The following is a 14,130-nucleotide window of genomic DNA, read 5'->3' on the forward strand; positions in this document are numbered from 1 at the left end:
AAATAAGCAAAATATATTCAAAGCTACATGAAGGATATCATGAGATGTAAATGTATATGCCAAATGTTGGAACAGCACCTAATTTTATAAAAACAAAATGCTAGTGGACATAAAAAAGTAAGTTTAGGCTACAATGTAACAGTGGGTAACTTCAATACCAAGAATTATTTTGCATAGCTCGAGAAAATGTCTCAAAATTCATGTAAGAGCACAAAGACTTCAAGTAATCAACGAAACCTAAGCAAAACCATACTGGAGACAAAGTAAGACATACGGAAAATGTTTCAGGGTATTGGCACACGTAGATATTCTAGATAAGACTTCTAAAGTAGAAAAACAAAACTTGACAACTGGAATTATGTCCAAAGATTCTACCTAGCAAAGCAGATGCTCTTCACTTTGTCAAACTACAGAACAAACCTGCCTGTGGTGGTTTGAATGAGAATGGCCCCCATAGGCTCCTGTATTTGAATGCTTTGTCCCCAGTTGGTGGAACTGTTTGGGAAGTATTGTGAGGTGTGGCTTTACTGGAAGATGCTGGAGGAGGTGTGTCACAGGGCAGGGGTTAGAGGTTTCTAAAGATTCCTGCCATTCCTAGCATGCTCTCCCCACTGCTTGTGGATCCAAATGTGAACTCTCAGCTGCTCCTTCTGCTATGCCTTTGTCCTACTATCATGGACTCTATTCCTCTGCTACCATAAACCTAATTAAATTCTCCCTTTTCCTAAAAAAAAAAAAAAGGAAAGAGAAAGCAATGTAAGTGCTAAATAGGACAGAATTGATTAAAATAAAATAGATGACTTAAAAAATTAGTCTGGGGGCTGGAAAGATGGCTCAGCAGTTAAGAGTACTGGCTGTTCTTCCAGAGGACCCTGGTTCAATTCCCAGCACCCACATGGCAGCTCTCAACTGCCTGTAATTCTACCTCCAGGGGTTCTGACACTGTTGTGGAATAATCTTTTTGTACACTGTGAATAGGTGTCATTCTGTTCGCTTAATAAAAAGCTGAACGGCCAATACCTAGCAGGAGTTTCAGGGCAGAGAGAACACTAATAAGAAGAAGGCCAGGGTTGCCAGGAGCACAGAGGGAGCAAGATATGCTAGAAGACAGGTAAAGCCACTTGCCATGTGGCAATAGGTAAATTAATAGAAATGGGTTAAGTTGTAAGAGCTAGTTAGTAATAAGTCTAAGCTATGGCCAAGCTTTAATGTCTCCATGTCATTACTGGGGATCCATAGATCCCGATGAAAAAGACTGACTTCACAACACTCTCACACAGACATACACACACAAAATACCAATGCACATAAAAATAGATAAATAAAAATTAGCCTTGCCAGGCAATAGTGGCACATACCTTTAATCTGAGCACGTAGGAGGCAGAAGCAAGTGCCTCTCTATAAATTTGAGGCTAACCTGGTCTACAAAGTAAATTCCAGGCCATCCAGGACTGTTGCAAAGAGAAACCCTGTCTCACAAAACAAAACAAACAAAAAAGTTAGTCTCCTTATGGACAGGAAATATAGCTCGGTGATCGAGTGTTTGTCTGGCATATGTGAGGCCTGTATTCATTCCCAAGCACTGGAAACAGATCCCTCTCCCAGGAGCATTATACTATTGTTTATTTTATGTCAAACTACCTTCAGTTTCTTCCTCCTTCAGTTCCCCTTTCTTCCTTCCTCCCTCCCTCTAGCCCATCCTGATTTCTGCTTTCCTTTCTTCTTCCATCCCTCCCACCCCCACATCTTTTGAAGCCAATTTACAAAGGACACCAAGGCCTGGTGGTGGTGGTGCACTCCTTTAATCCCAGCACTTGGGAGGCAGAGGCAGGCGGATCTCTGAGTTCGAGGCCAACCTGGTCTACAAGAGCTAGTTCCAGGACAGGCTCTAGAAACTACAGGGAAACCCTGTCTTGAAAAACCAAAATAAATAAATAAAATAAAAAGGACACCAAGCAGGGTGACAGAATCTGTGAAGTATTTTCATGCTGTGCTATGCCTTCCTCAGCTCTGGCCTTCAGCCTCGTGTCTCTTGAGCAGAGTAGAAGCCATTGCGGGCAAGAGCTGCCCTCACCTGAGATCCTGGTAAGGGTCAGGACTAGAGAGTGAGGGCTGAGCAGGAGAGAGAGCAGCAGAGGGCCAAAGCCCTGCAAGGTGAGACCATTGAGGCCAATGGTCAGGTCCCGCGCTATTCACAGGCCTGCTCTGTGATGTCTGTGCATGTCATAGTGTTAGCCTTGATTTCCTAGATTTGCCCTTGAATGCTTCTTAGAGTAGCATGGAAAATCAGATGTCGTAGAGAAACCTTTAGTTCACAAATTGCACAAAAATTGCTGAATTAGAGGAGTCTGAGATCATGTCTCTAGTCATGGATCAGAAACTACCTTTGATTTTCTTTTTAAAATAAACCTAGGGCCTGAGGATACTGCTCAGTTGGCAGACTGCTTGCCTAACATTGGCAAAGCCCTAGGTTCAGTCTCTGCGTGAACTGGGAGGTAGAAGCACCAAGATCAGAAGTTCAAGGTCATTGTCAGCTATATATGGAGTGAGAAGCCAGCCTGAGATATTTGAATTCTTTTCTTAGAGGGGCCGGGGAAAGAGGAAAAAGAAGAAAAAGCCGTTGAAAATAATTGTAAGAATGTCTTCTATCATGTAGGAAATTTATTGGAACATGCATCAAGAAGGATTTGTGCCTGTTTGAGTTCTCCAAAACAGGCACGGCTGAAGGAACCTGTGGCGTCGGGTAGGCGCTGCTCGAGTTTTTCTGCCTCTTGGCTGCCATTTGCATCGCTCCACCCTTGTCTTCATCTTTGTATTCGTTAAGTACAGAGCTGCACGCTGTTTTTCAGTTTGACCACTAGATGGAGAATCTATCTTCTCTATCAGCTCAAGACAAATCTTGAATTGTGCCTGTCTAGTGCAGTACTGGAGGCTGCTCGTGACCAAACACACAGTGCAGACAACACGAGAGTGACATCCTAGTCAGTAGAGAAAGATGGGAGCTCAAGGATCTGTATCTCAGAGCAACATGGAGCTTTAAAATTCTCATTTTATGCTTCTGTATTTGCAATTTTTATACTTTAATTTACATTAGTCTATTTCTTTTATTTTTTCTTTCTTTTTGTTTCTTGGAGACGGGGTCTTGATATGTCTTAATATGTATCTCTGGTTATCCTGGAACTGACTATACCAGGCTGGCCTCAGACTCATAAAATTCACCTGCCTCTGCCTCCTGAGTACTCGGATTAAAGTCATGTGCCACTACTCCTTACATCAATCTATTTCTAAATTTAAGACATTGATACTTTTCTTCCTGTACTGTCCAGGCAGATTTGAAACTGAATGGTTCAAACAATCCTCCTCCTTCAGCTTCCCGGATAGCTGGGATGGACCGGTATGTGCCGACACGCTCAGCATCAGTGTGTACTATGAATGCAAAATGTAAACAAGACATACAATGAAGAAAGAAATAACTCCAAAATGTTAGCAGACTTTTGGATGACATCATACCTGGTTTTGAATGTCAAGTAGTATTCCTGTAGGGTGAAGTGAAGATGTTCACAAAAAATACAGAGCAGAGAGTGTATTAGTCAGGGTTCAGACCTGGTAGACTGACCATATATATTAAAAGGGAATTGTTAGAGTTTCGTTAAAGTGACTTACATCTGTGGCCTGAGTAGACCAACAATGGCTTTCTCCTGACAAAAAAGGCAAGAACTAGTAGTCGTTCAGTCTGTGAGGCTGGATGTCTCGGCCGCTCTTCAGTCTGGTTAGGATCCCAAAGAAGTAGGTTCTAATACTACCACAGGAAACCCTCAGCAGCAAGACAGATGAACTTGCCAGCCAGCATGAAGGCAAGCAGGCAAAAAGCCAAAGCTGCTTTTTTCCATATCCTTTTATGTAGTCTGCCGTCAGAAGGTATGACCCAAATTTAGGGTGGGTCTTCCCACCTCAAATGGTCCAGTCAAGAAAATCCCTCCTAGGAGTGCTTTGCTACTTACGTTTTAGTTGATTCTAGATGTAGTAAAACTGACAACCAAGATTAGCCATCAGAGAGAGCATGAGCATACATTTTCAGGGTAGGAGTGAGATTTGACAAATAGTAGATATTTGGAGGTGCAGAGATGGTGATTAATTTAGTCAGCAGCGGAACTGCTGCTGAAGGCTTCTGTGAGGTCCCAGTGCATGATCGGGGCCCGCTCTTCCATGTCCATCCTTGGGATGACTAGGAGCTGCCTTTTCCACTCAGCGTCAAACACTCCCCACTGGAGTGACTACGATGTGGATGTCTTGTGGGCAGAGAATCCATAGCATTGTGCTTGCTGCACGGTGGTATTATGGATATCAACCGGAGAAGACCACTTCGACATGGGTTTAAGGCAATAGCAAGTCTTTGTTAGCCAGCTGGTGACTACACTGGGTGTTCAGGATCCCAGTGTAGCCCTGAGCCTTTCTCAGGGTGAGTTTTAAGCACAAAGGCCATATCCTGGGTTGACATACATACTTCAGTTAGCAATAACAGTTACCCAGAAGCAGAACTACAGACGCCAACAAGCAAGGTTAGTTCCTTTAGAGACTTTCCCAGAACTATGGACTTTGATGGATTAGGTCTTTGTTTTGGTGGTGCTGTCTGCAGGCTGAATTTTATGGCCTGGATGGTACTTTCCCCATCATGGAGTCAGTCATGCTAAGGTCTGAAGGCCTGTTATAGTAGCTGCTCTGAAGGAAGATGCAGAGCCTGGGAGGCTAGAGAAGCGAGAAGGCATTGGATCGGTTTAGTAGAGGGTAACACGCGGTGGCTGACTGAACTCGGAGGCTGCAGTGAGGATGATGCAGACACGTGGCAAAGGAGGCTCAGATGTGTCAAAATAAACAGATAGAAGATGGTGAAGTGAGAGAAAATCCAATCCCAAACTGACTTTCCCTACCTTTTCCCCATTATAAAAGATATTCATACTATTAATTGGAGATGCTTAAAAAATCCTGCTGAGTGTGGTGGCGCACATCTTTAATCCCAGCACTTGGGAGGCAGAGGCAGGCGGATCTCTGTGAGTCTGAGGCAAACCCGGTCTACAAAGTGAGTTCCAGGACAGTCAGGGCTGTTTGACAGGGAAACCCCGTCTCAAAAAAATCAAAAGAAAGAAAGAAAGAAAGAAAAGATGGCATTACCTGAGCATTTAATGTATATTGCTCCAATATAAAATAGGACATGGGTTAAAAACTGATTACTTGGGATCTGGTGTAGGTGTACAAGACCTAATACATTTATCATGTACATATTATCATGTACAAGACATGATAATAGCTAAGAACGCTGCACATGAGCAGATAGGCCAGCAAAATGGCTGCTCATGAAGCAACATGATGAACACAGTACCCTTGGGGGCTTTGATAGTGGTTTTGAAATACGTTGGTGTGCTTTTTGTTTTTGTACATCTTGCTCGTGACTTTCCCCCTAGTTTAAACATCACTGCCTTCAAAAGTTTAGGATTTTTACAGCAGGAATGCAAAGATTTACTCTTTTTCTCTACAACCTCATTTCAAAAGTAAAGATCTTCAAAGCCAGATCTCTCCCTTAGATTCTAACCAAGAAAACACTTTGGGGAATGTAGCTCTGTTTGTAGAATACAAAGCCCTGGGTTCATTCCCCAGCACCAGCACGGTATAAACCAGCGGTGGCGCATACCTGTAATCTCAGGAGACCAGGAGGTCAATCCTCCTCAGCTCCTTAGTGAGCTGGAAACCAGCGTTGGATACAGAAGACTCTGTCTCAAAACAGCAACAACAGAAACCTCGCAGAGGGCAATAGTGAACAGATAATTAGATGCATGAGAAATGGAGGCAGGGAGAAAGCGGAGTGGGTGCTGAAGTTCTCTTAGAAACTGGTCACAGCGGCAAGATCAGAGGGGCAGGGAGAGGATCCTAGGAGGAACCTGGATCCTCGGCAGAGCGCAGCCGTGTCCAACAAGTACCGCTCCAACTCCGGGGAATACCCACACCTTTCCCAGCCCACTCACACTGGTGTCTCCAAGGGCTGGGTTAGAGCTGACGGATCATGTGACTTGCAAACATCAAGCCCCAGAGCAGAGAGCTGGATAGGGCAAAGGCAGAAATAGCCTGCAGCTCGCAGGCTCGGAACATGCTTGCTGATTAGAAGAGCCAACTTGTCCTGTTTGAAACGTACAAAATATCCTCAAATATCTGGAGAAATCTGAGGCATGGAGTAGTATAGTTTTTAATATAAACCATAAGACATGAGGTCATGGTAATTTCCTGTCACACACAAAAAAAAAAAAAGGCAATAAAAGCCCTTCCTGGTTAGGGAGGAGGAGCCTAGAAAGAAGGCCAGCAGCGTGGAATTCTCCAGTTGGGTGAAAGGGAACCTTCAAAGAAAGGCAGCTCAGGCATTCTTTCTGTTTGGAGACTTGGAAGAAACACCCCACACCAAAGTAGGGTTGTTGCAAACAGAACCACAGGGCTGGAGTGGGCTGGGTGAGCAGAAAGGAGCGTGGCTGGGGCTCGTGAGCTTTTAAGGGTCCTGAGTATCCAAATAAGGCCCACAGTGTTACTGGGTTTGAGGTCCCAGCCTGTGCCTCAGCAAACCAGATTTTGCCGCCTATCCTCAGTAAGCCAGTTAAAGCAGCCAAATTAATGATAAAAGCAGAGAGAAAAGATTTTTACTTAATGTGGCCACATTGAAAAAAGAGACAAAGGGATCTAGTGACCCACTCAAGTTTACACTGGGGTCTTGAAGTAAGGCTGAGTTTTAAGTAGAAGCCAAGCTAAACAGTCCTGGGCAGGCTGTGGTTCTGTCAACCACGATCCTGTTATTGCCTGTCTGACAAATTGCTAATCTCTTTCCTGAAATTTTCCTTCTGCCTGGCCCAGGCTTTAGATTTTTTCTCTTCTCCTAGCATGAGGTTCCTGGGGGAATTCCAGTTTATTGGGGCCCATTCTTCCAATAGTCTGATGACCAGAATGAAAGACACAGTGTCTCTTTAGAATGTCAGTCATCCCTGCTAGGCTGGTTACAACAGGGCTGGTGTCTTTGAGAGGGATCCGCAATGACTGTGAGGACCTGTGGAACCCAAGGGACTGGATTCAGTCCAGGAGGGCTACACCCTAAGCGAGAAGCCAAGGCCAGCACAGGAGGCATCCACAGCAGGACATAGCAGTCCCGCAGCAAATGGTACCCACAGTAGAGAAAACACCTCTGCCTGCAAGGGGCAGAGGGCAAAAGGTGAAGCAGACCTTCCTCTCTACGGTGCAGAACTAGGTGATGGCATGTACCACCTGCCTGCCGCCTGTACCCAGTCTGAGGTGTAAAGAGAAAGAGCAACCAAGGAATGCCTAAAGACAGACAAATCTGAACGGTCTAAATAGGAATCTTGGCTGCTTTTCTAAGAGAAACGGTCTAAACTAGAGGTGTCCTTAAAAGAACAAGGTGAAACTTTGCATAAAATAGAATTGGGGGACTCTGTTTTTACTGACATACAAACCCAAGTTAAATATCTCTGCGCATGGGTCATTGTAACCATAAACTTTAAACCTGATGCGTGTGTACACTTTGGGCAAGTGTGCCAGCCCTGAACCTAATCTATCTTTCTTTCTTCCTTTCTTTTTTCTCCGTTCCTCTCTCCCTCCCTCCCCCCCCTCTCCCTTTCTTTCTCTCTCTCTCTCTCTCTCTCTCTCTCTCTCTCTCTCTCTCTCTCTCTCTCTCTCTCTCTCTCCCTTCCTTTCTTTCTTCCTTCCTTTCTTTCTTTCTTTCTTTCTTTCTTTCTTTCTTTCTTTCTTTCTCTCTCTCTCTCTCTCTCTCTTTTAGACAGGGTTTCTCTGTGTAGCCCTGGCTGTCCTGGAACTTTCTCTATAGACCAGGCTGGCGTCAAACTCTTGAACTCAAAGATTCACCCACCTCTGCCTCCTGAGTGCTGGGATTAAAGTGTGCACCACCGCCACCCAGCAAGGTCCTGAATTTAAACACACACAGCTGTGTCAATGTGCACACGTCTAGTCCCAGATATTCCCAAAGTTCACTTAAAGCCAGCCTGCTCAACATGGTGAGATACCACCTGAAACAAAAATCCCAGTGAACATACACGTGCCCACAAATAAGCACACACAGAGAACTTCACACACACATGAGCACACACGCGCACACACACGCACACACACACACACATGCGTGCACGCGCGCGCGCGCACACATACACACATACACACTTTTCAGCCCTTCAATCTCCTTTGTTCTTAGATCAATCTTTCCCTTAGGTGATGCATGTCATTCTGATGGGTCAACAGTCATTGGGCAGCAATATCATTTTGGGAAGAAAAAAAATCTTGGCTTAAAATTTTTAAGTGTCATCCCAAACTGCAAATTCATTTCTCCTAGTATATTGCGTGAGCCTCACAAAGACATTTGATCTAGACCACTTCCCAGTAGGCCTCTGTGTGGCATGCCTTCTGTCTCTTTTCCCAAGCCTTGCAGGTTCACTGAAGCGGCCTTGGAATTCAGTAAAATTCTCATATCACCTCATTGGTGGCTCACTTTCCTGCTCCAGCTGCCATGAGCCCTTAGGAAGCTCAACCACAGAACAGAAAGCCTCCGTTCATGGGGGATAGCCTCCATGCAGCTCTCGGAGGACGTCAGGCAGGTACATGCTGGATCCTTACCTATGGTAGCAGGACCTTCATTTGTTTCTTGCTCCATTTATGAAACGTTCCTTCAGAGGCCTCCCTGGTGAACTCGGCCCTCACCTTTACATCAACAGCAGTAAGCAGAGGCTATCTGTCTTTCCCTTTGTGTAGTTGTGTGCATATGCATGTGTGTATAGACGCACATACCTGTGCATGTATGTGAAGGCCAGAGGTGGACATTGGTGTTCTCAACTGCTTTCCGCCGTATTATTCTGAGGTAGTGTCTCTCACTGTGACTGGAGCTCAGCCATCATGCTAGGCTCGTTGGCTAGCTAACTCCTGACATCCCGTCCCTGCCTTCCCGTGATAGAATTAGAGGCTCTCACTACCCACGCTTGGATTTCTAGGTGGGTGCTGGGGATTCGAAATCAGCTGCTCATGCTTGCACGGCAAACTTTACTCTCTGCCATCTCCCCCGCCCCTGTCTTTCCTGTTCTAACAGCAACAAGAAGACCTTCAAGGCTGACTCTTCTGCTTGAATCTCCTCCCTGCTAAAGACAGACTCCTTGGCTGGCTAGAAAAAGGATATGGGCAACTAAGCCCATTTCTGTAACAATCATGTGGCCTCTTTCCTCCATGGCCAAATCTCCCAAGCTGCCCTCTCAACGAGAAGGCTGCTCCTTCAAACCTCGCTGTAGGATCTGTCTGTCTCTGAACCCAGCCTTCTAATCTCCCCACAGCCTCCACCTGTGTGCCCCGGGTTACTTCTGAATTTCCCTGGTGCTTCATGACTTTCTCTGGAAATATTCAGCTCTTCCAACTGTTCAGAATCCAAGCTCTTCTTCTGCAAGATTTCTGGTGTCTGTCCCACGTGGCACGCTGCTGTGCATCCTCTGCTCTGTCCCACCCCAGGCTGCTCCAGGAATTCACATCCGTCTGGGTCACTCATTCAGGGTCTCTGAATCTAAGACCCACTAGATGCCATTCCTAACCCTCTGAGCTGCCCCTGGGAGTGTGCTGTCCTGCATAGTTCGTGTAGAGAGAAGGCAGATGATGGCTGAACCATCAACCCTCTCTGTCACCGCAGGTTTGAGCAGCAAGGCCTTGGGAACAGTCCCTCTTAGGTGCTTCAGCTCCCTTGACCTCCTGATTTCTCCCTCCCAACCCAGGAAATGTTTCTGTGGTTTTCCTGCCCCAGAAGAAGGCAGGGGAGCTGTCTGTGAGCCACTTCATTGTCCTTAGTGTGTGGTAAATTCTCCTAAAGTCGAAAACTTCGATACTCTGATATGATTTAAGCTTTGCAACTAAGCCTTTTTTGAATTATAAATAAGATTTTTTTTTCTTTTCAAAGGCTTGACTCATACAAATCCAAAGTGCTGTGATTTGAGATTCCTTTGGCAGGTGTGAATACAAAAATCCACTCAGACCTTCTTTCCATGAAATGATTTCTTTGTAGACAGCGTCTGCTCTCACCAAACAATGAGTGCCATTGTTGAGTAGATGGAAATATGCACAATGATTTTAGGAGACAAAAAAAAAATTCCTCTCTAAGGGGCCCCGTGAGATGGCTCAGATGATAGAGAGCACTTGCCAAGCAAGCCTGACGGGTTGAATTCTGTCCCGAAACCCACATGAAGGTAGGAGGGAGAACTGCTTCTGCCAGCGAGTCCCCTGCCTCACATGCACGCTGTGTGCTTGAAGGGACATGCACACATTAGAGTAACACATTTTAAAAATGTAAAATTCTGACATCTCCAAACACTAAGATATCCCAGGATATCTTTAGAAACAAGCTTGACTACAGCTTTGCTTTGAAATTATTGCCTCTTTATTTTCCTTCAAGAGTACAGGCAGGATGTCGGAGATGTTTAATGGACCTTTTCCCTACTGCTGAGTCCTGCAAAACCACATTCACTGGGAAAGTAGTAGCCTTCTAAATTATGAAACAATTATATATATATATATGTATATGTATGTATATATATATAACATTTCTATGGAAACAGACATGGATTTTTTGACAGAGAGAATAAAAAATAAAATATATGTGTTCATTTAGAATGGGTGGCTGCGTTTTGTTATCTTCCTTACTCCTTTTCTTACCCAGCATAAGCAATTTTTAGGGGGCTAGGGAATGACTTTTTTTTAGAGGACTGCGAGCACTTTGGAGAACATGCATCTAAAAGATCTCTTTAGCTCATGGAACAGATAGTGGTTTTATAAATAATCTTCTTTGGAATACAGAACGAAACCAAAGTGGAAAAGGAAAAAGTGTGGTGGGCATTGACAGGCTTGTCTCTCTTTCTGCCCGCTTTCTCTCTCTCTTCTATATTTATTTAATGTATGTGTGCACTGTGTGTCTGCAGTGTCCCTGGAAGCCCAAGAGGGCACTGGAGCCCCCGGAGCTGGAGTTACAGGCAGTTGGAGTCTTGTGGGTGCTGAGAACTGAGTCCAAGTCCTTTGGAAGAGCAGCAAGTGTGCTTAACAGCCGAGCTATCTCTCCAGCCCCCAGACTTCTCCCTCCTCCTCTCCCTCCCCACCTCTCTTTTTGTTTATTTATTTATTTATTTTTCTGTCTATTTATTTAGTTAGAGACAGGCCCTGATGTGGCTCTGTTGCCGTGGAGCTCATTATGGAATTGAACTCAGAGATACGCCTGCCTCTGCTTCCTGAGTGCTGAAATTAACAGCGCGTGTCATCGTGCCTGGCCTGACTTGTCCTTTCTTTTTTTTTAAAAAAAAAAAAATTATTTATTTATTATGTATACAATATTCTGTCTGTGTATGTGCCTGCAGGCCAGAAGAGGGCAGCAGACCCCATTACAGTTGGTTGTGAGCCACCATGTGGTAGCTGGGAATTGAACTTAGGACCTTTGGAAGAGCAAGCAGTGCTCTTAACCTCTGAGCCATCTCTCCAGCCCCTGACTTGTCCTTTCTTAATGATATATTTTGGTCTTTCCTTGATAACGAAATTTTGGTAAGAAAGGCCAGTGAGGTGGCTCAGCAGGCATAGGTGCTTACTGGCAAGCCCGATGACCCAAGTTGGAGCCCCTGGACCACGTGGTGAAAGGAGAGAACGTGTTCTCACAAGTCTTGATGTGACCTTCACAAATGCACTGTGGCGTACGCAGGCACACATACGTGCATACAAAATAAATAAACGTGTGATTTTTAGGATGGTTTTCAGAGAGAAGACTGAAGGCAACTGTGTTCCTCTTCTGACCACATAGACACAGACTACAAGGGGCATCTTTCCCCATCTAACATTGTAATTTCTCCATGGATGCAAGGCAGGTACAAGGTGGTAACTGCTTCTACTTACAAGTAACCTTATTTTGAGTCTCAGAAATGAGTCAAGAGGAATAAGAATTCACGTACAACAAATTTAATTTAACAAGCAGCTTGTGAAGTGTTTATCTATTCCTGTCTCTCCCACCCAACGTCAAACAAGTTTGAGCATCTAGATAGGGTGTTCAGCCGAGTTTGTGATTTCCTGTAAAACCCTAACGCAGTTTGATCACAAAACACCTCTCAAAAAACAAACTGGAATTTAATCTATGCTTGGTAAGAAAACTCGAAGGCAGTTTTCTAATGTTTTTTTAAACATCTGAAGCTTATGTAACTTTAAAATGTCCTCTTCTAACAAGGAGAACCCTAAGAGAGACATACATGGGTCCCCCTGGGAAGGAGAAATAGACAAGATCTCCTGAGAAAATTGGGAGCGTAGGGGTGGGGTGGGGTGGGAGAAGGCAGGGCAAAAGGGGAGGGGAAGGGGAGGAGGGGAGAAGGAGAACTTGAAAGAACAAGATGGTTAAGATGGAAGAAGGACAGAGAGGGAGAGCAAGGAAAGAGATATCTTGATAGAAGGAGCCATTATGGGGCTAGTGTAAAACCTGGCACCAGGGAAATTCCCAGGAATCCACAAAGATGAACCCAGCTAAGACCCTAAACCATAGGCCTCCCCCTGTAATCAGACTGATGACTACCTTAATTGTCATCATAGAACCTTCATCCAGCAACTGATGGAAGCAGAGACAGAGATCCACAGCTAAGCACTGGGCCAATCTTCTGGAAACCAGCTCAAGAGAGGGAGGAGCAATATATGAACAAAGGGGTCAAGATCATGATGGAGGTACCCACAGAAACAGACCTGAGCTAGTGGGAGCTCTCTGACTCTAGACTGATAGTGGGGGATCTATCCCCAGTGCTTGAACTGCCTTTTTGGAGCCCATTGTTTTTTTTTTTTTTTTTGGTTTTTCGAGACAGGGTTTCTCTGTAGCTTTGGAGCCTGTCCTGGAACTAGCTCTTGTAGACCAAACTGGTCTCGAACTCACAGAGATCCGCCTGCCTCTGCCTCCCGAGTGCTGGGATTAAAGGCGTGCGCCACCACCGCCCGGCCGGAGCCCATTGTTTTTGGAGAGATACCTTGCTCAGCCTAGATATGGGGGGACAGGCCTTGATCCTGCCTCAAAGTGATGTGCCAGACTTTGTTGACTCCCCATGGGAAGCCTCACCCTCTCTGAGGACTGGAAGGGGGCTGGGGTGGGGAAGGTGGGAGGAGCAGGAGGAGAGGAGGGAATGGAACTGGGATAGGTATGTAAAATGAGAAAAGATTGTTTAAAAATATATTAAAAAGAATAAAATAAAATGTCCTCTTCACCTTAACTAAAGGCTACATACACAGAAAGAAGCCATTGATAATGGTGTATACCTGCCATCCCAGCACTCAGGAGGCTGAGGCAGGAGGATCACCACCAGTTCAAATACAGCCTGCTCTACCTAGTAAGTTCTAGGCCACCCAGGGATACAGAATGAGACCCTGTCTCAACCTTTCCCCACCAAGAAAGAGAGAGAACACCCCATGGGACATTTTCTATAGAATAATGGCAAAAGCTTTATCAGGAGATAATGTTGTTTTTATTGACACTTTTAAATTACTTCAAATAACAATGTGGGAACTCAAGAACATTAGAAGGAATCATTTTATAATGTGTTTACTCTATGTTACAATGCAGCAAAAGCAAGGATCTCAAATTCTTAATTTTAAATTAGTAAAACAGATGGACTTGTAATACCATATTAAGAAGAATAATAAAAGTAATGGCCAGGGAAAAAGAATCGACTCACAGCAGCTTTTACCCTTTTAGGGAACAATATGAGGGATTTTTGCCTCTTGAATTGTTGCTTCCCTTTCTTTTCCTTCCTTCCTTCCTTTCTTCCTTCCTTCCTTCCTTCCTTCCTTCCTTCCTTCTTTCCTTCATTTCTTTTATGAAGATAAGTTCTTTATAGTTCAGGCTGGTCTGGAGCTCTATATATAGTCTCAAACTTATAATAATCCTCCTGCCTCAGATTTCACCATCTTGCCAATGTTTCTTTCCTAACTTTTTAATATTTCAAGAGATAACCCACAGACTATACCTAACTGCTGCTCATTCTATTTTTATATTTTACTCTTTGATAATTGTATATATGTATGCAATGAAAGATTATCATATAC

This window comes from Arvicola amphibius, chromosome 3 (genome assembly GCF_903992535.2).
Source record: "Arvicola amphibius chromosome 3, mArvAmp1.2, whole genome shotgun sequence".
NCBI lineage: Eukaryota > Metazoa > Chordata > Mammalia > Rodentia > Cricetidae > Arvicola > Arvicola amphibius.